Below are 27,220 nucleotides of genomic sequence, written 5' to 3' on the forward strand. Positions count from 1 at the left end.
AGAAGTTGGTGGATAAACTGTCCTCGTAGGATCTCAACATCTCTCTGTGTAACTGGATGGTGGACCTCCTGACAGAAAGGACACAAACAGTCCGTGTTGGCAGAAACACCTCTAGCTCCATCATGCCAAGCACCAGTGCTCCCTATAGGGCTGCATGTTCAGCCTGCAGCCAACACATGCTGCATTGCTATATCCAGTTCAAACTGAATCATCAAGTTCACTTTGACACAACAGTGGCTGGCCTCATCAACAGCCATGAGGGGCTGGTGGAATGGTGCAAGCACAAAATGCACAAGACTGAAGAGACGATAGTGGACTTCAAGAAGGTGTAGCTGGCCACTCCTCACTGCACATACATGGCTGCTCTGTGGAGAGACAGTAGCACTAAGCTTCTGGGAGTGCACATAATGGACAATCTCACCTGGTCCCTCAATATTACCTCCAGAAGACCGGAAAATTGCAAATGTCATTCCACTCTTCAAGAAGAGAGAGAGGAGGCAGAAGAAAGGAAACTATAGGCCAGTTAGTCTGACCTCAGTGCTGGGAAGGAGGGTCCTGAAAATGATCCCAGGAATGAATGGCTTGTCATATGAAGAGTGGCTGATGGCTCTGGGCCAGTATTCACTAGAATTCAGAAAATGAGGGATGACCTTATTGAAACCTATTCAATGGTGAAAGGCCTTGATAGAGTGGATGCTGAGAGGATGTTTCCTGTGGTGGGAATGTCTAGACCCAGAGGACACAGCCTCAGAATAGAGGGGTGTCCTTTTAGAACAGAGATAAGGAGGAATTTCTTTAGCCAGAGAATAGTGAATCTGTGGAATTCTTTGCCACAGGCAGCTGTGGAGGCCAAATCTTTATGATAAGACAGAAGTTGGTAGACTCTTGATTGGTTAGGGCATGAAGGGACACGGGGAGAAGGCAGGAGACTGGGGATGAGTGGAAAATTGGATCAGCCATGATGAAATGGTGGAGCAGTCTGGATGGGTCAAATGGCCTAATTTTGTTCCTATATCTTATGGTCTTGTATCATTTATGCACCCTATTATTTGTTATTTTATTTGTGGCAATATTACTTTATGTGTTATGTATGTGAATTATATGTACAGTGTTGTGCACATTTTTTCGTTTGGCAGTATACGGTACGTGTACAAATGAACAACGATAACCTGAAATTGAACTTGGATTCTATCCCTATCACCGGTGTTCTCTGGAATTTGCCTGTGACCACCTCTGGGTGATCTGCTTTCTTCCGGCATCTCAAAGACAAGTCAGTTAATAGACCAGTTCAAGTTGCCCCTGTTGTGTAGGTAAAAGCTAGAATCTCGGAGGATTTGAAGGGAATATATGGAGAATAGTTACCGGGAAATTTATGTGCAGTGGGATGGCTCTGTGCACTGGCATAATCTCACTGGGCTGAAATGACCTCATTCTGTGTCACAAAGAAATATGGAAGTTTCTCCTGGTGGAGAGGGGCTATTCAAAAGGCTCTGCTTGCTCCTGTGCCAACATTACACCACTACATACACATCACCGAGCAGCACTTTATGTACATACAGTCACCCTCTCTATATAGATAAAACAGTCACTTGTACATTAGATTAGATTAGATTATGAGGACACGCAGTCCTCTTTTATTATCATTTAGTAATGCATGCATTAAGAAATGATAAAATGTTTCTCCAGAATGATATCACAGAAACACAAGACAAACCCACTGAAAAACTGACAAAAACAACATAATTATAATATATAGTTACAACAATGCAAAACAATACCATAATTTGATAAAGAACAGACCATGGGCACGGTAAAAAGTCTCAAAGTCTCTCAAAAGTCCCATCATCTCACGCAGACGGTGAACCTCCTGCGCCGCAAACTTGCCGATGCAGCATCCTGGAAGCATCCGACCACAGTCCGACTCCGAGTCCATCCGAGAACTCCGAGCCTCCGACCAGCTCTCTGACACCAAGCACTGAGCACCATCTCTGCCAAGCGTTTCGACCCCAGCCCCAACAACAGGCAATAGGCAAAACCGAGGATTTGGGGCCTTCCCCTCCGGTGATTCTTGATCGCACAGTAGCAGCGGCAGCTTTACAAAGGATTGTGTTTATATTTGTTGTGTGTTTTTGTTTTTTTTTATTCTGTTTATTTTGCTTATTGTGCTTTTTTTCCTGCTGCGTGGGATCCGGAGTAACAATCACTTCATTCTCCTTTATACTCATGTACTGAGGACCAATGAAGGATCGTGAATCTTGAAACTTCAACTGAAGATGTGCAGCCCAAAGAACGAAATGGGCCTGGAGGAGTTTGCAACATTAATGTGTGATGAGGCAATGAAGAGACTTGTAGATGAAGGTAAGGAAGCTAAAAGTAATGTGCTGAGAGATAGAACACAGAACAGTACAGCACAGGTCAGGCCCTTTAGCCCCCGATGTTGTGCTGACCTTATAACGGACTTCAAAATCAATGTAACGGTTGCCTCCCATTTAGCCCTCATTTTTCTTTCATCCATTTGCCTATCTAAGAATCTCCAAAATGTCTCCAATGTATCTGCCCCTGCCACCATCCTGGCATAATGTTCCATGCACCCCACCACTCCCAGTGTAAAATACTTACATCTGGCATCCCACCCCCCCCCCCACACACACACACTTTACTACAATCACCCTAAATTTACACCCTTTCATATTAGCCATTTCCGCCTTGGGCAAAAAGACACTGGCTGTCCACTCCATCGATGCCTTGATGGAGGCATTAATGACCTCCTTAAATAACCAGTGAGAACAAGGTGAGTATTGAGCAGGACCAAGTGAAGGGAAAGATACTTACTTTGCACATCGGAATGAGTTAGAGCTTCAGTAAAGCAAAACACAGGCTGTGCATGGAAAATACATCTGATAAGGGGGTGGGATCATTTATCTACAGTGATAATTTCAGCTCTCCTATCAAAACTTCCACTCCAGCATGTTTCAAAATGATGTGCCACGATAATGAATAAAGTTCACTCCCTGTTATGTAATACCAATACGTACGACTACAGCTGTTAATTTCTTGGCATTGCTATAATAGATGTGAGCACAAATTATCTTGGAGTAGTTAAATTGCTTTCGAAAGAGGTTGGCAGTGTCAGTCATGTTTGCCTGAATAGCTTCGCGTGGCATCATTAACAGAAATTTAAACAATATGTGTTAAGTGGAATCATGCACCACAAACAAAAGAGATGAATGAGGATATTTCAGTTCTGTAATACTATAGGCTAAAAAATCACTAATTATACTGTGGGGCAGAAGAACCTGTAAAACAAATCTTTCAACACTATGTATTCACTATGATTCACTATGTATTTTCAACTACAAATTGAATGAATTTCTTCAGTCTGCAAAATTATGTCTTAAATTATACATGAAGTTATTTTCTTTATGGCAGAAAGTGTTTTACAATACATTTTTGTGCCAGGACTGCTGGCAATACATCTAGTCTGCCGAATCATCTGAACTGCCTACTCCCATCAAACTGCACCAGGACCAAAGTCCTCCATACTCCAATCATCTATGTACCTATCCAAACTTCTCTTAAATGTTGAAATCAAGATCACATCCATCGCTTGTGCTAGCAGCTCATTCCACACTCTCACAACAATCTGAGTGAAGAGGTTTCCCCTCATGTTCCCCTTAAACTTTTCTCCTTTCACCCTTAACCCAGGATGTCTAGTAGTCCCAACCCAATTAAGTGAAAAAACCTGCTTGCACTTACCCTATCTATATCCCTCATAATTTTGTATACCTCTATCAAATCTCCTCTCAATCTTCTACGTTCTAAGGAATACAGTCCTAACCCATTCAATCTTTCATTATAACTCAGTTTCTCCAGTCTCAGCAACATCCTTGTAAATTTTCTCTGTGCTCTTTCAAACATACTTACATCTTTCCTGTAGGTAGTTGACTAAAACTGCACACAATTTTCCAGATTAGGTCACACCAACGTCTTATACAACATCAACATAAACATTCCATCTACTGTACTTAATACATTGATTTATGAAGGGCAATGTGTCAAAAGCTTTCTCTAGAACCCTATCCACCTGTGACGCCATTTTCAATGAATTATGGACCTGTATTCCTAGATCCTTTCTTCTACAGCCTTACCATTCTCTCTGAAAGACCTTACAAAGTTCAACACCTCGCACTTGTCAGTATTAAATTCCATCTGCCAGTTTTCAGCACATCTTTTCCAGCTGGTCCAGATCCCACTGCAAGCTCTAGTAGTCTTTTCTCGCTGTCCACTATACCACCAATCTTGGGGTCTCCACCAAATTGCTGATCTAGTTAACCATATTATCACCCAGATCATTGATATAGATCAGCGGTCCCTACCCACCGGGCCGCAAAGCATGTACTACTGGGCCGTGAGGAAACGATATGAGTCAGCTGCACCTTTCCTCATTCCCTGTCATGCACTGTTGAACTTGAACATAGGGTTATCAACTGTCCCGTATTTGCCGGGACATCCTGTATATTGAGCTAAATTGGTTTGTCCCATACGGGACCGCCCTTGTCCCATATTTCCCCCCCTAAGGTACAGCATTCCTATGAAACCTTTCGTGCCAAAATGGCGTGAAGCGAAGAAGCAATTACCATTAATTTTTATGGGAAAAATTTTTGAGCGTTCCCAGACCCAAAAAATAACCTAACAAATCATACCAAATAACACATAAAACCGAAAATAAATAACACTAACATATAGTAAAAGCAGGAATGATATGATAAATACACAGCCTAGATAAAGTAGAAATAATGTATGTACAGTATAATCGGGAAGATGAAGGCAAAACCAATTTTGTGGGGAAAAATCGGCACGTACGCGCATGCACACATCACATGAGCATGTCACGCATGCACACACAGGTGCCTGCGCAAGGCTTCATGGTCATTGTAGTCCTTCCTGGGGTAAATTGTCCCGTATTTGACTGCTACTTTTGTCCCTTATTTGGGAGTGAGAAAGTTGGCAACCCTAACTGTAAAAGACTGAGGTGAGTTTAACCCTACGTGAACACCGCGCCCCCCCCCTCCCCGCCGTGTCAGCCGGTCCACAAGAATATTGTCAATATTAGACCGGTCCTCGGTGCAAAAAAGTTTGGGGACCCCTAATTTAATGGAAAAGCTTTAATTTTATTGATAGCAGATATTACAAGAGTCATGTTTGAAAGAAGACACTGGCAGGGGTTTTTGGCTATGAGAGGTTGACGATGAATTACACAATAGATTGGAAACAGACTTGGAATTTCTTTTTTCATAAATGCCACTAAACCAGCATGGCTGCCTGTCATATATGATGTTCCATTTGTTGCACAAGAAATCATGTTCCTAATCAGAATACTTTTATCCTCAATATACATTTGAGCTCATCATAGATTGATTCTCTGTTGACATTTGTTTTAACTTTTTACAAAATTTTTGATAAGCCATACATATGCCATTAGCAATGCCTCATTGTCTCACACAGTTGACTCATCCAGTTGTATCCCAAATTCTGTCTTTTTGTAGCTTTGTGCATAGTTGATGCTCAGTGTCTTCACTCGTTTCGTCAAGACGATGAGCTACAGAGTTATTTCTCAGTGGAATTGGTTTTAAAATTTTGAGAACAGCAGTGAGCACTTCTGATACAGCAGGCACTATTAATCTTTTTTTCCACACTTTGCTGTTATAAGAAGCAATGAGATAATTATCAAGGTCATCTTTAGGTTTCTTGGCAAATGACTCGATTGTGCGACACTTTTCAGATGCTTCTTTCATCTTCTGGAATTGAGTAATAACATAAGTAGCCTTTTCACGGTGTCTTTTACGGAAGTGTTCCTGCAATCTTGATGGTTTCATGGCTTCATTGGGCGGTACAGTAATACAAATAAAACGCACGGGGTGTCGCTGTTCTGATGAGAATGAAATAAAACCGTACTCCAGATATGTAACGTCCTATTGATGCACTTTCTGTAGTTTCTATCTCTTAGCAGGATTAGAATTCAAAGCTTCACCGCCTTCAGACTCAGAGATCACGCCGTACGTATTTATCTATCACTAACGGGGCTAAGTTAAAATAAAAAACGAACACAAACTGGAAATGTCTATCCAATGTTGACAAGGGCAATGAGTTGATACAGATGCAACGATGGTGCTGGCACACAAGGGAACGGTAAGACGAAGATGAAGATGATCATAACAGTGAAAATTATGTTGACAAGGATTCAGATTAGAATCTGAATGTTAATCGGAATAGAGCTGGTGTTCGGCAAGCTACCTTTATACTATTCCAGTTAGCACAATTGACTATCCCAGTTTATACTATTTCAGTTAGCACATAAGGTCTCAAAGATGGCTCTTAACTGCACGTATGAAGCCAAGATCACTTTGAACACCTCAAGAGGGATCCTTGGGGTTGGCAGGTTCACTGATTGGCTTTTTTTCACCGTTTGCTTCTGGCCAGCGCTGTATTGTTGCATGACCCGTTTTTCATAGATCTGTAAAGTTGATAGGGTGTACTTGACCTATCAACTGTTAAATTGCATGAACTCGTTCTGTGCCGTGAATCAAGGGGAACTGATGGGCATCCTGGTTGCTAATTTATGCATCCCCAATAATGTCTGGTTGATTGGTAAGGTCGGATGTGATTGCTGAGTTTCAGATGCATTGTGATGACGAGTACCTACCACCAGCAGACCAACGGCTCTTCCTCTGTTCCAGTGCCCCATACTCTGTTTTGGAAGTTGTTGCTCTACTATTGGTTGGTCAGGTCTCGTGCCTCAAGTTAGGGTGCCACCTACCGCACCCCCCCAGGAGTTTTGAACACCACCCCCCCAGGAATCTTGAACAACCCTCCCATCAGCTTCTATTTCCCATAATGCCGCCCCCCCCTTGGGAATCACTGCTTTAAATGCATGTTGTTGTTTATTATGGCCGCTGTTTTTCTCTTCACGTTCCTAATTGCCTCTTGTCAAGCCACTCCTCCAGCTTGTGGCTGCATCGACTGTGGCAAAGCCATCTCAGATCTTGCTGAGAGGGCATGATTGGGCCAGGTGGAGGATGTTCTGCGTTGGGGCACCACAGGGGCAAGCTAGGGTTTGTGGTTTATGGGATTTCCACCCATGATGTGTCACTAGACGAGTCCTCCAGTCCGGACTGACTGAGCACTACCATGACATTTTCCCTGACCAGTTACGCCACCTCTCTTCCATTAATCCCTCCTGCTCTGTTGCATCTAAAACAATGGAACCCTGGAATATTCAGCTGCCAGTCCTGCCCTTCCTGCAACCAAGTCTCACTGTTGGCTACAATGTCATAATTCCAGGTGTTGATCCATGCCCTGAGCTCACTTGCTTTTCCTACAGTACTTCTTGCATTGAAATATGCGCAGCTTAAAACATCAGTCATACCATACTCAACCTTTAGATTCCTGACTTTGTCTGAGGTCTTAACGTTTGTTTCCCAAACCCCACTATCTGTTCTGACACACAGGTTCCCATCCCCTTCAACTTTAGTTTAAACCACTCCCCGCCACCCTACTTCCTATGCAGACCTAGCAAACTTTCTGTCATAAGGCGGTGGCTGGGAACGGACCCAAGTGCAAAACACGGACACTGAAGTACTAGGGACAGGACTAGGATACAGGGTGAGGGCAAGGACACGGACATGAAAACCGGGAACCCGGAACAGGACTGGACAAGAGTGCTAGGAGCCCGGGCTTGGACTCCGAGCCAGAGACTGGACAAGGACCCAGTAACTGGGTCTTGCCTCCGGCTCGGACCCCAGAACTAGGCAAGGACGAGGCTTGGCTGGCAGGCAGGACGAGGCTGGGAGTCTTCAGGCTTGAGGCTAGAGGCTAGAAGCGAGGCTTGGCAGGAGGCAGGAGGCTGGAGTCTTCAGGCTTGAGGCTAGAGGCTAGAAACGAGACGAGGTTTGGCAGGAGGCAGGAGGCTGGAGTCTTCAGGCTTGAGGCTAGAGGCTAGGGATTTGAGGCGAGGCTTGGCAGGAGGCAGGAGACGAGGCGAGGCTTAGCAGGAGGCCGGAGGCTGGAATCTTCAGGCTTGAGGCCAGGCAGGAGGCTGGAGTCTTCAGGCTTGAGGCTAGGCAGGAGGCTGGAGTCTTCAGGCTTGAGGCTAGAGGCTAGAGACTTGAGGCGAGGCTTGGCAGGAGGCAGGAGGCTGGAGTCTTCAGGCTTGAGGCTAGAGACTTGAGGCGAGCCTTGGCAGGAGGCAGGAGATTGGAGGCGAGGCTAGAGGCTGGAGGCTCCTCCTGGGCAGGGTGCGGTTCCCCTGGGTAGGGTGCGGTTCTCCTGGGCAGGGCGCGGATCACCACCCGACAGAGGCAAGGGACAGGAAGGGACAGAACTAACCGCAGGTAATGGCAAGATGGCCTGGCTTACCCGATGGAGGCAAGGGTTAGGAAGGGACAGAACCAACCGTAGGTAACGGCAATACGGCCTGGCTTACCTGACGGAGGCAAGGGTCAGGAAGGGACAGAACCAACTGTAGGTAACAGCAAGGCGGCCTGGCTTACCCGATGGATGCAAGGGTTAGGAAGGGACAGAACCAACCATAGGTAACAGCAATACGGCCGGATTTACCTGATGGAGGCTAGGGACAGGAAGGGACAGAACCAACCGCAGGGTAATGGCAAGATGGCCTGACTTACCCAGCGGAGGCAAGGGACAGGAACGGAGCTAGGTACGGGTTGGCTCCAGGACAAGACAGCAAGACAAGGCAAGGCTTCAGGCAATGCAAGGCAAGACAGAACTTCAGGCGAGGCAAGAGTTACCGGCAAGACAAGGCAGGGCTTCGGGCCAGGAAACAGAAGGGAGAGGAAGGGATACAAGGAGTAAGGACAAGAACAATCCAGCAGCCACACCCTGGACTCTGAAGGTATTTATGCAGCCAGCCCCAATGAGCATCAGCTGCCTCAATTAGAGCTCAACAAGAACAGAAACAGGGTAGACAGGAAAACCTGGAGCAAGGGTCGATGGACCGGACCATGACACTTTCCCACTAGGATATTAGACACCTCCAGTTCAGGTGCAAACCACTTCTTCTGTACAGATTCTATCTTCCTTGGAAGAGAGCCCAATAATACAACAATATGACATCCTCCCTTCTGTATAATCTTCTATTACTGGCCTCACTAGCACGTGGCATGTGGCACAGGTAGCAATTCCAAGATCACAATCCCGGAGATTGTGCCCTTTAATTTAGCACCAAACTCCCTGAATTCACTTTGCAGAACCTCATCTTTTCCTACCTGTGTCATTGGTACCCACATGAATGACAACCTCTGACTGTTCATGCTCTCACTTAAGAATGCTGAGGACTCTGCCCAAGATATCCTGGACCCTGGCGCCCAGGAGGCAACACGCCATCCGGGAATCTCATTCTCATTCACGGAGCTTCCTTACTGTTCTCGTAACTAGTAAATCCCCTATCACCACAGCGTGCCTCTTCTCCCCCCTTCCCTTCTGAGTCACAGAGCCAGACTCACTGCTGTGACTTTTCACTGATAGGTTATCCTCCCTCCAACAGTATCCAAAGTGGTATATCTGTTGTTGAGGGGGAAGGCCACAGGGGTACTCTGCACCGGTTGTTTAAGCACCTTTGCCTTTCAGACTGTCACCCAGTTTCTCAGGTCCTGTGTTTTGTGTGTATCTACCTCTCTATATGTCCTATCAATCACCCCCTTAGCCTCCTGAATGATCCAAAGTTCATCCAGTTCCAGCTCCAACTCTTTAAAGTGGAGCATTCGAAGCTGCAGATGGATGAACTTCTTGCAGGTGTAGTTGCCAGGGACACCTGAGGTCCCCCTGTGTTCCCACATCCTGCAAAAGGAGCATTCAACTATCCTAGCTGGCAGCCCTAGTCTTCTAACTTAGCAAATATAAATAAGGAAAACAATAAATAAACCGTAAGAAAAATAAATCTACCTCCAGCCTTTCACTTTCTCTCTCTCAAGCCTCCCTTCGCTGAAGCTTCAAAGAGCTAAAGCCTCAAAATTCCCATTCTAACATTATCCACTCCAAGAATGACTGCTCCACTTACTGCAGTCTTATTTTACTTTGCTCTTCCCAATCAGTCCCGGTCACTGATTGGCTGCTACTCAAAAGACCAAACTGCCACGATTCGATGCCTTAAAACATAGAAACATAAAAAACCTACAGCACAATACAGGCCCTTCGGCCCACAATGCTGTGCCGAACATGTACTTACCTTAGAAATTACCTAGGGTTACACATAGCTCTCTATTTTTCTAAGCTCCATGTACCTATCCAGGAGTCTCTTAAAAGACCCTGTTGTATCCGCCTCCACCACCGTCGCCGGCAGCCCATTCTATGCACTCACAACTCTCTGTGTAAAAAACATACCCCTGATATCTCCTCTGTACCTACTTCCAAGCACCTTAAAGCTGTCCCCTCTCATGTTAGCCATTTCAGGCCTGGGACAAAGCTTCTGACTATCCACACGATCAATGCCTCTCATCATCTTATACACAAGTTCACCTTATGTACTCAGTTGGTGAACCTCAGTGAGCTACATCTTCTCATGCTTCAGATCTCCAATTGGCCACTGCTCATGCTTCTGTAATTCCTCTTACTCCGCTGTGCCCAAGCACAGGATCACACAGAGACTTGGAAGGCCTAATCAAAACCAGGAGCTTTATTAACAAAAGAGACAAAACGAATCAGTAGAACTTACAAGGCCTTGGATAATTCGGAATAACTCAGCCAGAACTTCACTAGGCGAGGATTAGGATGACCGAGATACCGAGGGGTTAGCACTACCCCTTTACGTACACTCCAGGGAACAAAGGAGTCAGTGCCCAGCTGATAAAACCTCAGACTCATGACAAGCTTACAAGTAACCATTCTAATAAGAGACAAAAGTCCAAGAACTTTTGACACCTACCAAGACCCAGAGAATTAAATGAAAGTATTAGATTAGATTAGATTATGAGGACACGCAGTCCTTTTTTATTGTCATTTAATAATGCAGGCATTAAGAAATGATGCAATGTTCCTCCAGAATGATATCACAGAAACACAAGACAAACCAAGACTAAAAAACTCACAAAAACCACATAATTATAACATACAGTTACAACAGTGCAAAGCAATACCGTAATTTGATAAAGAACAGACCATGGGCGCGGTAAAACAATGTCTCAAACTCTCTCGAAAGTCCCATCATCTCACGCAGACGGTAGAAAGGAGAAACTCCCCCTGCCATGAGCTTCCAGCGCCTCAAACTTGCCGATGCAGCATCCTGGAAGCACCCGACCACAGCCGACTCTGAGTCCATCCGAAAACTTCGAGCCTCCGACCAGCCCTCTGACACCGAGCACCGAGCACCATCTCTGCCGAGTGCTTCGACCCCAGCCCCAGCAACAGGCAATAGGCAAAGCCAAGGATATGGGGCCTTCCCCTCCAGAGATTCTCCATCACACAATAGCAGCGGCAGCGAGGTGGACATTTCAGAAGTTTCTCCAGATGTTCCTCTGTGCTTCTCAGGGCTGTCTCCATCAAATCAGGATTGTGCATGGCATCCTACTTCACAAATACCGATATCATTTCGGAGCAGCCGCGCGCGCTGCGTCGCCATCTTCTCCTCCCCTCCAAGGACAATTGCAACTTAAATGTAAACTATAACCTAACAATAACAGTTCAAATCCCAAAGTGCAACACTACAGATAATTATAATTAATAAAATGTGGAGAATACAAGAGCAAAAGCTCAAAACTCAGAGCCCTCAGAACACTCTGCTGATGACCCTAGGTCTTGACAGGTCTTGAAGCTTTTGAGAAGACTTCAAGGTAACCATTAACCCGGTTCCTACAGTTGAATAACACCCCTTCCCTTTCATTGATAACCTTCCTTGCAGGATTGGCTAAAAGGACAGACATCTAGCAAGAGTGACTTGTGTGGTGTACTTGCAGATGCATGTGGAGTCAGAGTTACGGGGACTGTTGACCATAGTGACTCACAAAGGAACTGAAGGACTCCATTTGGCATCAGCTCAGCTCTCGCACTTTTTCAGTGAGAAATGGACGAGATCCTGAGCAGGTTGATAGAGGTGCAATGCTTTTTGGATGACCACCTCATTACCGGGAAAACTTAACGTAAGCACATACAAGACTTGGATGCTATACTACAAAACTTAGTCGTAGTGGATGACCTGAAGTTGCCATGATGACAGTGACAGTGGCCCACGATTCCTGTCTGAAGAATTCAAGGCAAAAGAAGTAAAGAAACTATCACAAAATAGACCTAACACATTAGATACAACAGGACAGAAAACTACGAATTGAAATAATTGCATTGAAATAGTATCTAAAGTTTTGCATCCATTCTGCTTCTGCATGGGCCATACAACAAACTAAAATTTTAGTCTGCATTCCGTCCAAGATACCCTAGCAGTAAATGAGTGTCGCCAGCAGGTGGTATTACAGCGTTACATTCATACGGCTCAATAGAATGTTTGCTAATGTATCAGGACCTGGTCACTGCTTTCAAGAAAGAAGGATACATAGTGATATGGCTAAGTTTGCCCATTTACTGTATCTTAAATATGTAAATAACCTCTAGCTACAGGATTGGTAATCTGCAGGCACCGTTTAAAATGCAAATATGGATTGGAAAGTTCTTAAGCAGAGTGAGAATGTTATTTGAAATGAGAAGCTGAGTTCTTCCCTGAAGGATCTGACTTAACGTCATTCCCAGCATTTGAAAACCAACACATTCAGCAAAATCCAACCATTTTATGTAGCAGTTTGAATCACAGTGAAATCCAAAGGAATGTGACAGACGGTATGGAAAATCTGAGATTCGGATGACAGTACGGTGGCTATCAGGGTCAGGGTGATAGGGAAAGAGCAAAAGAAGAGTGTTGTTACCCCCTTTTAATTTCTTGCAATGTTTCAACACGTTGTATTGCAACAATACTTATGAACACACACGTGAGTCTCTAAGATTTTGATATGATAAACACCTCAGTAATGTGAAAGAAAAGTAAGGTAATTCTGTGTTTGAGTCTTTGAGTATCCGATATGACTTCTATTGAAGTGCATGACCTCGTACTTTACTTCTTTAAACTCCATTTGCCAAGTTTTCACCACTCACTCTACCTGCCCAGGTCAGTTGTATTGGTCAAATATCCTACTTGCATGTCCTCCCATTTACTTTGGTATCATCAGCAAGCTTGGATTCCTAACCCGTGCCCTTTCACCTTTTCCATAATTTAGTGATCCAAGCGTTCCTTTAAGGTGAAGTGGCGAACTATTTCTATTGGTCCCAAGTAGGTGCTGCACTCGTGTAGCGGTTAGCACAATGCTATTACAGCTCGGGGTGATCCAGAGTTCATTCCCGGCACCGCTCTGTAAGAAGTTTCTGTATGTCCTCCCTGTGGAATGCATGGGTTTTCCCCGGGTGTACCGGTTTTCTCCCAAAGTCCAAAGATGTTCCGGGTAGGTAAATTGGCTATTGTAAATTGTTCCATGGTTAGGCTCGGGTTAATCAGGGTTGTGTGGTCTCAGGGGTGGAGTGGCTTAAAGGACTGGGAGGCCATATAATTAAATATATTCAGTGTTCAGAATGTGGACATCACGACATTGGAGAAACCAAATACAGATTAGGTGACCACTTTGCAGAACACCTCTGTTCAGTCCACCGAATTTTCCAAAATGCTTGTCAATTAGGTTTTCCCAAGTTCAAAAGTTCAAAGCTCAAAGTAAAATTCATTATCAGAGTACATTCATGTCACCACATACAACTCTGAGATTCATTATCCTGCAGGTATACCTGGCAAATCTATAGAACAGTAACCGTAAACAGGATCAATGAACAAGAAGCTGCTCCACAATGGTCCATCCTGTTTTTCAGTGATTTCTCAGACTTTGGTCTCTTACATTGTTCCAACAAACCCTGACATAAGTTCAAGGTAATAATAGTATCTCATTATGTGGCTAGCAAACTGTAATATTAATTCATCAATGTAGTCTAATTTGCTGTGTATTTTGAGCATTTCCTTTATTTAAAATTCCCAGCAGTTTTCTATCTCATATCTCCAGTATACTTTTTCCCTCTCTTCACTGCCTTCATTTATTTGCAGTGTCTTCAGGCAAATCAGCTGCAACAGGTTTTCAGTGCCCATTCTTAACTGTGTCACTCAATTGCTTTTGGTCTCCACTCCATTAGACAAATACCCTTTGTTCTCTCATTTTGCCCTTCCACAGCTCTGCAGTGTATTACATCTTTGTTTTCTAACGCTTGCTCACTGTGGTGAAAGCCCTTAAACCTGAAAAATCAACTCCATTTCTCTCTGCACAGATGCTGCTGGATGCACTGATCATTTCCAATATTTTCTGCTTTTAACTCTCACTATTCCCAGTTCTGCATCTTTCTCTCCCTCAAAAAAACTATCACTCTGATTCACTGCTCCCATTTCTTGTCTCAAACTATTTCAAAGCTTGGCTTCTAATGAAATAAATTAATCTTCAAATTGTTCCTTTATTAAATCTGTATACAGAGTATAGAAGGAAGAAAGCTTGGAAATAAAGAAAATAATCAGCAAATAAATCTCTACTTAATTCTGTGGTAAGAAGTTAATTACAAAAACTATTTAGAATTAGAGAAAATTGTGAAAGGAAGCACATGCCATAAGCCACTCACAACAATTTGCTGCTTACCCACCCAAACAATGACTTGCAGTTTCTGAAATTTTGGCTACAGTCCTGCTCCACTTGAGCAAGTTAGTGGTATATCTTGGCGTTTCGATTTGGAAGATACAGACACTTACTTATCCGACCCGCAGCTCTTGTCCTGCCCTTCCAATCTCTTTCCCATTGGTAGAAGCCAAGAGGGTGAGACATATATAATGCAATGGGTACCTCTTGCTCTAGCAATCTTCATTTTAGTTTCATTTCTTGTCTTCTGAACTTGCAGATGGTGATCTTCTTCCGTGGTATTTTAACTCAAATGTTGCTTGAATGAACTAAAGATATATGGTAATTAGTAGTAACAAGCGTCCTTTGTTAGGGCGTATTCTGGAGTTATGGTATATAGCAATGATTAAATACGACAGCAACCAGTCTTCAGACCTGAATGTGGATTTAAAACACCGCTCAGAACAATGTTGTCCTTGGAGCTACAGAGTGGGGTCGATTGCAAACCAAGAAATGGCTCATCGACTTGAGATGTCTGCATACGCATGAATGCAGCTCAGTCAGTGGTGAATAACATTCATTTTTGGTGTCTGGGGTGTTGGCGTGAAAATGGAGGTGTTTGAAAATTATACGTAATTCAAAGGAAGCAGTGTGGATACATTGTAACTACAGATTTCTCTCGCTGTTACCTTTAATCTTTAGCATATAAACATGTCTGGCCTGTGGAAAGCGGCCAGTGAGTGAGTGGGCCAGTGAAGGAGTGGAGCTTTGAAGCTTTGACTTGAGAGATTCTGGCAGTTTTGACAGTTGGTCTGTGCAATCAAGTCAATCAAGATTTGAATAGATCAGCAGAAAGCCGATGATTAGACAATCAAGATTTGAGTAGCTCAGACTCAGCAGAAAGCGGCTGATTGGGCAATCGAGGTCAGGTGACCAAGCATTTTGAAAAGCTCAAACAGATAAATAGAGGGATAGCTCAAGCGAAGCGGCCTGTGGAAAGCGGCCAGTGAGTGAGTGGGCCAGTGAAGGAGTGGAGCTTTGAAGCTTTGACTTGAGAGATTCTGGCAGTTTTGACAGTTGGTCTGTGCAATCAAGTCAATCAAGATTTGAATAGATCAGCAGAAAGCCGATGATTAGACAATCAAGATTTGAGTAGCTCAGACTCAGCAGAAAGCGGCTGATTGGGCAATCGAGGTCAGGTGACCAAGCATTTTGAAAAGCTCAAACAGATAAATAGAGGGATAGCTCAAGCGAAGCGGCCTGTGGAAAGCGGCCAGTGAGTGAGTGGGCCAGTGAAGGAGTGGAGCTTTGAAGCTTTGACTTGAGAGATTCTGGCAGTTTTGACAGTTGGTCTGTGCAATCAAGTCAATCAAGATTTGAATAGATCAGCAGAAAGCCGATGATTAGACAATCAAGATTTGAGTAGCTCAGACTCAGCAGAAAGCGGCTGATTGGGCAATCGAGGTCAGGTGACCAAGCATTTTGAAAAGCTCAAACAGATAAATAGAGGGATAGCTCAAGCGAAGCGGCCTGTGGAAAGCGGCCAGTGAGTGAGTGGGCCAGTGAAGGAGTGGAGCTTTGAAGCTTTGACTTGAGAGGCTTCGACGAGAAGAAGCGGAGGACAAGCTTGCTCACAGTTAGTCTTTACAATGCCTCTTGAGACGGTGATGTGCCTCTCATATGAGATGTGGCAGTCTTGGGGGATCTCTCCTCTCCCACAGAGTCACATCTGCCAGAAGTGCATACGACTGGGCAATCTGGAAGATCATGTAAGGACGTGAGAAGGATACCCGCATGGATTGTTGCCTCCCGGGTGCCAAGGTCCGGGATGTCTCTGACCAGGTGCACGACATCCTGGTACAAGAGGAAAAGCAACCAGAAGTCGTGATACATGTTGGTACCAACGACATAGGCAGGAAAAGGGATGAAGTCCTGAAGTGTGAGTTTCAGGAACTAGGCTGAAGGCTGAAGAACAGGACCTCAAGAGTGGTGTTCTCAGAATTGCTGCCAGTGCTACGTGACAGAGATGGTAAGAATTGGAGGAGGTGGCAATTGAATGCGTGGCTGAGGAGTTGGTGCAGGGAGCAGGGTTTTAGATTTTTAGATCATTGGGATCTCTTCTGGGGAAGGTGGGACCTGTACAGATTGGATGGGTTGCACCTGAACTCGAGGGGGAGCAATATCCTTGCAGGTAGGTTTGCTAGCATGGTTAGGGAGGGTTTAAACTAATTTGAAAGGAGGATGGGACCCAGAGCAATAGAGCAGTGAAAGAAGTGCATGGAGTAAAGCCAGATCTAACCATATAGAGAGGCTTTGAGGAAAGAGAAGCAGAATAAACGGTGTAAAGACAGTAAGGTAGGAGGGCTGAAGTGTGTGTACCTCAATGCAAGAAGCATCAGGAACAAAGTTGATGAACTGAGAGTTTGGATACAGACACGGAATTATGATGCAGTGGCCATTACAGAGACTTGGCTGGCACCAGGGCAGGAATGGATTCTCAATATTCCTGGATTTCAGTGTTTTAAAAGGGACAGAGAGGGCGGGAAAAGGGGAGGAGGGGTGGCATTACTGGTCAGAGATACTATTACAGCTACAGAAAGGGTGGGTAATGTAGCAGGATCCTCTTTTGAGTCAGTATGGTTGGAAGTCAGGAACAGGAAGGGAACAGTTACTCTATTGGGGGTATTCTATAGGCCCCCTGGTAGCAGCAGAGATACAGAGGAGCAGATTGGGAGGCAGATTTTGGAAAGGTGCAAAAATAACAGGGTTGTTATCATGGGTGACTTTAACTTCCCTAATATTGATTGACACCTGATTAGTTCCAAGAGTTTAGATGGGGCAGAGTTTGTTAAGTGTGTCCAGGACGGATTCCTGTCACAGTATGTGGACAGGCCGACTAGGGGAATGCCATACTAGATCTAGTACTAGGTAATGAACCGGGTCAGGTCACAGATCGCTCAGTGGATGAGCATCTGGGGGACAGTGACCACCGCTCCCTGGCCTTTAGGATTATCATGGAAAAGGATAGAATCAGAGAAGACAGGAAAATTTTTAATTGGGGAAGGGCAAATTATGAGGCTATAAGGCTAGAACTTGCGAGTGTGAATTGGGATGATGTTTTTGCGGAGAAATGTACTATAGACATGTGGTCGATGTTCAGAGATCTCTTGCAGAATGTTAGGGATAAATTTGTCCCGGTGAGGAAGATAAAGAATGGTAGGGTAAAGAACCATGGATGACAAGTGAGGTGGAAAATCTAGTCAGATGGAAGAAGGCAGCATACATGAGGTTTAGGAAGCAAGGATCAGATGGGTCTATTGAGGAATATAGGGAAGCAAGAAAGGAGCTTAAGATGGGGCTGAGAAGAGCAAGAAGGGGGCATGAGAAGGCCTTGGCGAGTAGGGTAAAGGAAAACCCCAAGGCATTCTTCAATTATGTGAAGAAAAAAAGGATGACAGGAGTGAAGGTAGGACCGATTAGAGATAAAGATGGGAAGATGTGCCTGGAGGCTGTGGAAGTGAGCGAGGTCCTCAATGAATACTTCTCTTCGGTATTCACCAATGAGAGGGAACTTGATGATGGTGAGGACAATATGAGTGAGGTTGATGTTCTGGAGCATGTTGATATTAAGGGAGAGGAGGTGTTGGAGTTGTTAAAATACATTAGTCATAGTCATAGTCATACTTAATTGACCCCGGGGGAAATTGGTTATTATAATAGATTGGTCCCTGGAATAAACAATGTGGCCATCCTGCTGCCACACTAACGAGATGTGTCCGAATGTAACTAATTCCAGCGCTAAAAAAACAAGTAAAACTCTCTCCACCAGCATGTTAGAGAGGGTGCAGCTTCAACGTGTTACCGTGAGAAAAAAAATACAACAAATAACTAAGTTAAAAAGATTAAAAGTAAGACACTATGGAGCAACTGTAACAGGCTGCATGCACGACTGGTGCATGAGCACAAAAAGGTGGGAAACGTGTTTCGTACACATTTAATGTGTTAAATGTTAGCACGTTAATGTGTTAGCACACATTAGGACGGGCAAGTCCCCGGGGCCTGACGGAATATTCCCCAGGCTGCTCCATGAGGCAAGGGAAGAGATTGCTGAGCCTCTGGCTAGGATCTTTATGTCTTCGTTGTCCATGGGAATGGTACCGGAGGATTGGAGGGAGGCAAATTTTGTCCCCTTGTTCAAAAGAGGTAGTGGGGATAGTCCGGGTAATTATAGACCAGTGAGCCTTACATCTGTGGTGGGAAAGCTGTTGGAAAAGATTCTTAGAGGTAGGATCTCTGGGCATTTAGAGAATCATGGTCTGATCAGGGACAGTCAGCATGGCTTTGTGAAGGGCAGATCGTGTCTAACAAGCCTGATAGAGTTCCTTGAGGAGGTGTCAAGCATATAGATGAGGGTAGTGCAGTGGATGTGATCTATATGGATTTTAGTAAGGCATTTGACAAGGTTCCACATGGTAAGCTTATTCAGAAAGTCAGAAGGCATGGGATCCAGGGAAGTTTGGCCAGGTGGATTCAGAATTGGCTTGCCTGCAGAAGGCAGACGGTCGTGGTGGAGGGAGTACATTCGGATTGGAGGATTGTGACTAATGGTGCCCCACAAGGATCTGTTCTGGGACCTCTACTTTTTGTGATTTTTATTAACGACCTGGATGTGGGGTTAGAAGGGGGGGTTGGCAAGTTTGCAGATGACACAAAGGTTGGTGGTGTTGTAGATAGTGTAGAGGATTGTCAAAGATTGCAGAGAGACATTGATAGGATGCAGAAGTGGGCTGAGAAGTGGCAGATGGAGTTCAACCCGGAGGAGTGTGAGGTGGTACACTTTGGAAGGACAAACTCCAAGGCAGAGTACAAAGTAAATGGCAGGATACTTGGTAGTGTGGAGGAGCAGAGGGATCTGGGGGTACATGTCCACAGATCCCTGAAAGTTGCCTCACAGGTGGATAGGGTAGTTAAGAAAGCTTATGGGGTGTTAGCTTTCATAAGTCGAGGGATAGAGTTTAAGAGTCGCGATGTAATGATGCAGCTCTATAAAACTCTGGTTAGGCCACACTTGGAGTGCTGTGTCCAGTTCTGGTCGCCTCACTATAGGAAGGATGTGGAAGCATTGGAAAGGGTACAGAGGAGATTTACGAGGATGCTGCCTGGTTTAGAGAGTATGCATTTTGATCAGAGATTAAGGGAGCTAGGGTTTTACTCTTTGTAGAGAAGGAGGATGAGAGGAGACATGATAGAGGTGTACAAGATAATAAGAGGAATAGATAGAGTGGATAGCCAGCGCCTCTTCCCCAGGGCGCCACTGCTCACTACAAGAGGATATGGCTTTAAGGTAAGGGATGGGAAGTTCAAGGGGGATATTAGAGGAAGGTTTTTTACTCAGAGAGTGGTTGGTGCATGGAATGCACTGCCTGAGTCAGTGGTGGAGGCAGATACACTCGTGAAGTTTAATAGACTACTAGACAGGTATATGGAGGAATTTAAGGTGGGGGCTTATGTGGGAGGCAGGGTTTGAGGGTCGGCACAACATTATGGGCCAAAGGGCCTGTACTGTGCTGTACTATTCTATGTCCTATGTTCTATGTCATGTAATGTTGGGTTAGGAGACCTCTTCTTCCAAGAGTGTCTCCAGTATGATGCCTGATTGTTTGGCTGAATAAAGACTCCTATATCCACCAACTTCCTTGTCTCTCTCGTGACTTCATTCACAGTCACAACACCGTTATCAACATTATTTTTACATATATAGAATTGGATTTAGATTTATTTATCACATGTACATTAAAACTACGGTGAAACGTGTCACTTGTGTTAATAAACAAAACACCGAAGGATGCACTGGGCGAAACCTGTAAGTGTCACCACTCATCCTGGCACCAACATGGTGGCAGAACAGCTCCAAACATAATAGAACAGAACATACCAGGCAAGAGCAGCGAAACAAGCCCAGCAGCTCCCTCCCTCCCACCCAGACAAATGCACAGTCCAGCTTGCTAAGCAGTCAGGATGTTTAAAACGCCATTTAAACTGCTCTCAGCACTTTGTGTCCACTGACAGTAGAATTTTGAGCAGGGACATAATTACTATGATAAAGGGGTAGTCATTTAAACAGGGGTGGAAATGGACTTCTTGATGAGGGTTGTGAATCTCTGAATTCCTCTGTATCCTAGATCATCTGGAGGTACCTAAAGAAGGGATAGATACATTTTTGAAAGATCAGGAAATTGAGGACTATGAGCAACTGACACTGAAAAGGAGACAAGGCCTGGGGTAAATACGCCATGATCATATTGGTATTGGTTCATTGTGGTCACATGTACTGAGATAGAATGAAAATTGTTTATTGTGTGGATCATCCACATAGATTGTGCCATGCATGATTACATCAAGCTAGTGAAAAATAGGAAAGTGCAGAATATAGTGTTGCAGTTACAGAGAGGGTGCAGACAACTAAAGTACAAGGGCTCTGATGAGGTAAAGTGGGTGATCAAAAGTTTGTCTTTTATCATTTTTTTATAGGCATCCGTTAGTCTCGTGAGACCATAGATTTGCGCCTTAGAAGGTTTCCAGGGCGCAGGTCTGGGCAAGGTTGTATGGAAGACCAGCAGTTGCCCATGCTGCAAGTCTCCCCTCTCCACAACACCGATGTTGTCCAAGGGAAGGGCACTAGGGCCGATACAGCTTGGTACCGGTGTCATCACAGAGCAATGTGTGGTTAAGTGCCTTGCTCAAGGACACAACACGCTGCCTCAGCTGAGGCTCGAACTGGCGACCCTCAGATCACTAGACCCACGCCTTAACCACTTGGCCATGTGCCTTTTAGCATATGAGAGGTCCATTCAAGAGTCTGATACTGTGGGATAGAAGCTGTCCTTGAGTCTGGTGGTTTGCATCCTCAGGCTACCGTATCTTCTGCCCAGTGGAGGTGGGCTGACCAGGGTGGGATGGGTACTGATTATGTTAACTGCTTTCCTGAGGTTGTGTGAAGTATAGATGGAGTCGGAATCAGAATCAGGTTTTGTTATCACTGTTTTATATATGATGTGAAGTTTGTTGCTTTGAAACAGCAGTAAAGCACAGAAACAAAAATTACTATTATTTACAAAATAAATAAATAGTGCAAAAATGGAATCATGAGGAAATGTTGATGGGAGAGGACAAGAAGCTGTTTCTGAATCACCCTTTCCACTGCTGACCCCTTGTTGAAGACTGAGTGCATGTTCCCTCCTCAAATTCCCTTTCCCGAAGTCCACAATCACTTCTTGGTATTGCTGACATTGAGTGTGAGCTTGTTGTCATGACACCACCCAACCAGCCAATCTAGCTCGCACCTATACTCTACATCTCCTTGTCGTCATCTGATATTTTACCGACAACCATGCTGTCTTTTGCAAATGATAAATTGCTTTTGAGCTGTGCTTAGCCACACAGCCATGAGTATAGAGAGGGCAGAGTAATGGACTAAACACACATCCTTGAGGTGGTGCACCTGTGGTGATTGTCAATGAAGACAAGATTCTATAGCTCATCTGTATTGACTGTGGACTCCCGATGAGGGATTCAGTTGCAGAGGGAGGCACAGACACTGCGTGTGCAATCCATAAACAGCAGCCTGATTTATGTTGCTCTTGGCTAGGTGCACCAAAATGGAATAGAAAGCCTGTATTGGCTGCAGACCTTGTTTTGTGGTGATAGGTCAATTGATGGAGTCAATGGAGGGAAGATTGATTTGTATGATGGACTGGGCTGTGTTCATAACTCTTGGCAATTCCTCATGATCTTGGGCAGAGTAGTTGACATACCAAGTCAAATGCATCTGGATAGAGTGCTTTCTATGCTGCATCTATAGCAATTGGTAAAAGTCATTGGGAACATGCTCAATTTCCTTACCCTTCTGAGAAAGTAGAGGAGTTGGTGAGCTTTTCCTTGGCTGTAGCTTCCACTAGAGGGGCCGAGCGTCCTACCCCTATTTTCTTAAATTTTCCACTCCGTTGCACAATTCTGTGACTTTGCAGAAAAAAAAAGAAACTGGTGAAATATTTTTTAGCTAGACATTGAAAATTTAAGTTTGATGTTTACCTTGTTCTTCTTGTTAAATTAAGAGGCTTGATTATGTCATAAAACTGATCTGAAAGCATGTGAGGAGTGATAAACAAAATGTTTTGAGTAATGAGCGCAAAGACTTCATATGGTGATTTGTTTGCTCCTAAGGAGCATGAACTAATTGTGCCTTTGATATTATCAAAGGATATGCTGAACTACAGAGGTCAAAGTGTGACACAGAGTTCACATAATTTATGTTAACATACAAACAATTTTTTCTTTATGCACTCTAGAGTCTAAAAAACACTCATGTATCATTTTAACCTTCAAATAAGAGGGTGTGACCTTACTTCCTAATTTGCAGCAGAAAACAGATCCCTGTTTTATGTGATAAAGATTTCCAGTCCCAGCCCACTCATATCTTGTACAGCATCTGCATTTCTCCCATGTTGAATAGCAGATCAAAGTTAGGCAAGTAAAAGGATCAGCAAGAGAAGGAGCCCTTGAAGTTTCCACCTCTTGGTACATAGGGGGAGGTGGATTTTAACTTTTGAGAATGGCTGGATTTGTAGTCAGGTATGATGTCTTAAACCTGCCAAAGCAGTTGATGGGCAGTAACCAAGAAGCAGACCAGCTGACTCCTAAATTTAACTCAAAAACACATGGTAAGAGTTCAGGAAACACAGGAAAGCTCCATGGGAGAGTTGGTCCGGTAATGAAAAATGCTAATACTCATTAAGACTGCTTTAATTGTGGGAGTCAACCCAGGGTACTTGGTTTTCCCAAGTATTCATTAGGGAGAATATGGACAGGAAACAAGGAATTTATAGTGTAATCTCACAATATATACTGTAACTTCATGGTCACCCTCCTGAGTAACTCTGTGAAAGATTTTCTTCACAGCCATTCTGTTAATTCTCTCTGCAAAATTTGAAGGTAGTTCAGGGAGCTCAGTGCTAACGTTGCTGTTCAGTGCCTTCAAACTTAAAGCTGTGAGCTCGTTTCCAGCTCAGCGCCAAGCTCCTGTGCATCCGGCATGTGGTGGAACTGGAGAAAAAGGCTCGTATTGGAGGAGTTGTAATGTCCTGCACACCAGGGATTAGAATCCTTGATATGCAGGTATAACAATGTCTCAGGAGTTGAGGGTAACTCTCTTGGCTGCAGCAGATCTCTGCAGGTAGACTTATTAAACAAGATCTAATGGCAATTGAACCTAGGGACATTTACGGCTTATGGCTGCTGATGTATCATTCCTGCAATCTACCAGTGACATCTGCAGCAATTTTATAGTTGGCTGTGCAGAACTACATTAAGCAGCCTTGCTTCTACGGCTGTTACATAAGTCAACGATGCTATGGATAACTCAAAGAGAATGAGAGGGTACCTGAATTGGCACTCTGATTGGATTCAGGCACTTACCCACAGTCTGGAGATTTTGGCAGGTAGAAAGGAGGAAAGATACCCATTAAGGTATAGCCAATGTTCAACTCCAGTACAAACTCTGGAAGGTGTTTTGCAAACTCAGTGCAATGATTAATCTTACATGTAAGATCCGTTACAGTTCTGTCTGCTGCTAAGCCAACCTCTGCTGCAAACTGCAGCTGCTGAAGAGAATACATTTTCAGACCTAACCTAAATAACCCAACTCTGTACAAATCAACCAATATCAAAATATGCTTCTAAATAAATCTTAAATGAATTGTGAATTTGTTGCACTTATACTCCATTCATATGCAATTAAAATAGAGATATTCATGTTTAACCTCATGCCATTGGATATAGACTCAGCGGCCAATTTATTAGGTACACCTGCAAATATCTAATCAGCCAATCATGTGGCAGCAACTCAATGCATAAAAACGTGCAGAAATGGCCAGGAGGTTCAGTTGTTGTTCAGACCAAACATCAGAATGGGGAAGAAATGTTATCTAAATTACTTCAGGCATGGATTGATTGTCGCTGCCAGATGGGGCAGTTTGAGTATCTTGGAAAATGCTGATCTCTTGGGATTTTCACACACAAGTCTCTAGAGTTTATAGAGAGTGGTGTGAAAAACAAAACAAAAAAAACACCCAGTGAGTAGCAGTTCTGCTCTGTTAATGAGATTTCAGAGGAGAATGGCCAGGCTGGTTCAAGATGACAGAAAGGTGACAGTAACTCAAACAGCCACGCATAACAGAGCTTCTCTGAATGCACAACCTATCCAATCTTGCAATGGATGGGCTACAGCAGCAGAAGTCCATGGACATACGTCTAATAGCCACTTTACTAGTTATAGGAGGATCCTAATAAAGTGACAACCGAATGTATATTCCTGGCCATTCTTAGTCCTATCCCACTGAAGAAGTGGCTTTGCAGGTTTCCAAGAGCAATGACAGAATGTCAAGTTATATCAATGACATAAGACAAAAAAATTCATATTTTTGTGTGATGGTAAAGAATTGCAGGATACTTACAAAACATTATCACCCACCAGGAAGAAAGGTTGCACTGAAATACGTAGTTTACTCCATAGAAAGCAGAAGATGAGATCATTGTATACTGTCTCACAGGGCAATTAAAAAAAAAGAACAATATTTCCCGTCAGTGACAATGAAGCTAAATGTGAATTTTCTGATCTTAGGAAATGAAAATATAGATTGAAGAAAGCATAGCAAAGCCATTTCAAAGGTATGTTTTAGGAAAGGGTGTCAAAGCACGTGAGCTGCTTGAGTTGGCAAGACCAGTGTCACCTTCAGAGAATAAAGCAGCAGGCAGAAGAAGATACAGCTGTGAGTAGAAACAGAGGAGAATATCAAGATCAGGAAATATATTCACTCTATCTCATGAAAAGAGGTCAATCATGAATGTCAATGAGATGGATAGAACTTAAGAGAATTCTATTATTGTGGTCACAACAATCTCCATGAAGTGTCTAAAGGAAAAAAATGTGAGGTGTATGAGAAACAACCATTTTGTGAAAATGTCATTGAGTGCTGAAATGAAAGCAGAGATCAAAAACAACTCTGATGGCTCCAATTACATAGTTGTCCTTCATCATATTTATCAGAGCACTTGGTTATGGGTAAATGTGAACATTTGCAACTCACGGAAATCAATTTACTGGTAAATAGATGTGCAGCTTTCAATATGATGTGTGGAAAATATTTCACCCATCTTCACTGCCATCTAACCATAGCTTGAGAAGAAATCAGAATATGGTTTATCATCACTGACAGACCATATGTCATGGAATTTGTTTTTGACAGCAGTACAATGCAATACATAGAATATACTTTAAGACCATGAGATTTAAGCCATTTGGCCCATTGAGTCTGCCCAGCATTCCATCATGGCTGATTGTATTATCCCTGTCAACCGTATTCTTCTGCCTTCTCCGCGTGACCTTTGATGCCCTGACTCATCAAGAACCTATCAACCTCTGTTTTAAATATACCCAATGACTTGGCCTCCACAGCAGTCTGTGGCAATGAATTCCAGTTTAAGTTGGTGCCGGTGAAGCACAGCGACTACTTGCTGCTGGCAAGTTAAACAAAGACAACAACTAAGTTCTTTATTAGTCACACTTTTTCTGGTAGACGATCACAGCAAACAATAGACTGTAACTTCCTTGCCGAAGCTGAGTTTTTGACCTGCCTGCACAACCCAGCAGTTTTGGAGTGGGAACTGAAGTCTCGGAAGTGCAAGAAGGATGTGTAGGGGCTGAATCGAAGCAGCAGATTTTGGACTGGAGAGCAGGGAATGAAAGCAGCAGATTCTGGACTGGAGAGCAGGGAATGAAAGCAACAGATTCTGGACTGGAGAGCAGGGAATTGAGCCGATGTTTGGCTGGTACAGACTTGAAGCAGTTCGGTTCAGCAGAACAAAGGCGTGGAGAGTGGAGGCAACTTAGAGTCAAGGTGGTGGGGCCCAGACCCAGGCCTGAGAATGAGGAAAGACCCTACGTTTGATAGATTTCAGCGCCCAGTCGAATTGGAAAAGTTGGGTACAGGCTGAACTGAGGGGGCAGGGGACTGGCCCGAGAGCATATCGAGGCAGCAGACCTCAGGTCCCAGAGCAAGGAGTGACCAGTAGGTTTGAATAATTTAAGTGTTGGGCCAGATTGAAAAGGTCAGAGTGTCAGGGCCAGAGGCAAGAGATGGGGTGGTTCGAATCATTTCTCGAATCATTTTCCTCGACTCTGCACCGAACTTCAGCTCATTGTTCCACGAGGTTTCCTCATCTCTGCACCGAATTGTGGCTAGGCCTGCGTCTATCACAGTGTGGAGTCACTTTTGTAAACTTCAGTTCTGAATGCTATTTGCTTACTTCTATTGTTTGCCTGTATTTTTGCTCAGCACGTTGGGTGTTTGGCGGTCTTCCTGTATCTTAATGGGTTCTATTGGGTTTCTTTATTCTGTAGCTGCCTGTCAGAAGATACATCTCAAGGTTGTATAAAGTATACGTACTTTGATAATAAATTTACTTTAAACTTT

General features: G+C 44.0%; 1 protein-coding gene across 1 annotated transcript in view; it reads right to left on the reverse strand.

The window, feature by feature from the left end:
- Window positions 1–22,758, reverse strand: part of LOC140194063 (macoilin-like) — a 136,173-nt gene extending 113,415 nt beyond the window's left edge. The window contains exon 1 of the mRNA XM_072251448.1: window positions 22,593–22,758. The gene's annotated coding sequence lies outside the window, so the exon portion shown is untranslated. The remainder of the gene's footprint in view (window positions 1–22,592) is intronic.
- Between the last annotated feature and the right edge of the window lie 4,462 nt (window positions 22,759–27,220).

The sequence above is a fragment of the Mobula birostris genome, chromosome 2 (genome assembly GCF_030028105.1).
Source record: "Mobula birostris isolate sMobBir1 chromosome 2, sMobBir1.hap1, whole genome shotgun sequence".
Classification (NCBI taxonomy): Eukaryota; Metazoa; Chordata; class Chondrichthyes; order Myliobatiformes; family Myliobatidae; genus Mobula; species Mobula birostris.